This window comes from Plasmodium fragile, assembly GCF_000956335.1.
Source record: "Plasmodium fragile strain nilgiri unplaced genomic scaffold supercont1.14, whole genome shotgun sequence".
Classification (NCBI taxonomy): Eukaryota; Apicomplexa; class Aconoidasida; order Haemosporida; family Plasmodiidae; genus Plasmodium; species Plasmodium fragile.
Window position 1 is genome coordinate 146,742 of NW_012192594.1, and position 1,196 is coordinate 147,937.

Below are 1,196 nucleotides of genomic sequence, written 5' to 3' on the forward strand. Positions count from 1 at the left end.
TGCCCCGGGGGGGGATTGTTGGCGACGGACACTACGCAAAAGGTGTTTCCAGCCCCACGTTTGATAAGCATATTACAAAAAAACATAGATGAGGGGGTACATATATATATAAACATTTTTCTACCTGTGAAGATACGTATTCTTCCTTTCACCTTGGCACTGCTTGACTTCGCAATCGCGTGATATTATACACGTATGCTTATAACGCGGTTACAGTGGCATTGTTTTGATTTTTCCCATTTCGAAGTGGCTTTCCCTACGCAGTTGGTACTATTTTGTGCAGGGTGCATGCCGCTTGTTTGAAATGGTGGAAAAAACAGGTGTGGGGGTTGGTGCTGCCTTGTGTCCCCCAGGTGGAAATTTTTCTCCTCCACACAGCAACATTTTTGTAACACAAGTAAATATGCTTTTTTATACGTACATGTACACATAACTGCCATTATATGTACGTGCACACATATATATATATAAGCAAATTTAAAAGAAAAGGAAGGGAAGTTGTTAACAAAACCCTCCGCAGTTTGAAACGCCATCCATTTCTACATGTCCATACCGGTGCCGTCAAAGTGGGTCCACTCATACAAGGAATGGGGTACAAGGGGAATGGTGTGTATGAGGGTGGGGGAGGGTGATATGGTTGCGCCAAAGTGTGAACAAGGATAGCGCATATATGTGTGTACATATGAGCCCCACCGTCACCATTATGTGGTGGAAAAAAAAAAATAAATAAAATAACCAAACTGAAGTGGTCCCCCGAGGGAATGCATACACATACCTTCGAATTATTTGCATTCAAATGGGGTGGGCAAACACAAAAGGTGATATCCGTGTGAGGAAAAAAAAAGGATACACATATACGTACACATGCGTACCTTACATCCTACGATGCAAAAAAATTGCCCACTACGTTTGACACCCAAAGGAAAAACAGCCCCCTTAAAAAAAGGGAAGAAAAGGAAAAGACAATTTTTGCTCAGTAGGTATTAAGGCAACACTGCCACGGTGGTGTGATGGCAACTCTCTCCATCTACCGCAAATCCCCTCAACGTATGTTAAAAGGATAACAACTTTTGGAAGGAGCACTTGCTTGTGAGTACCAAAATGCCTGCGCTTTTGTTTTTTCCACTCCTCAGCGAGTTGCCGATCTGCTTCTTTAATCTCACAGGTGTGCAAAAAAAAAAAAAAAAAAAAAAAAA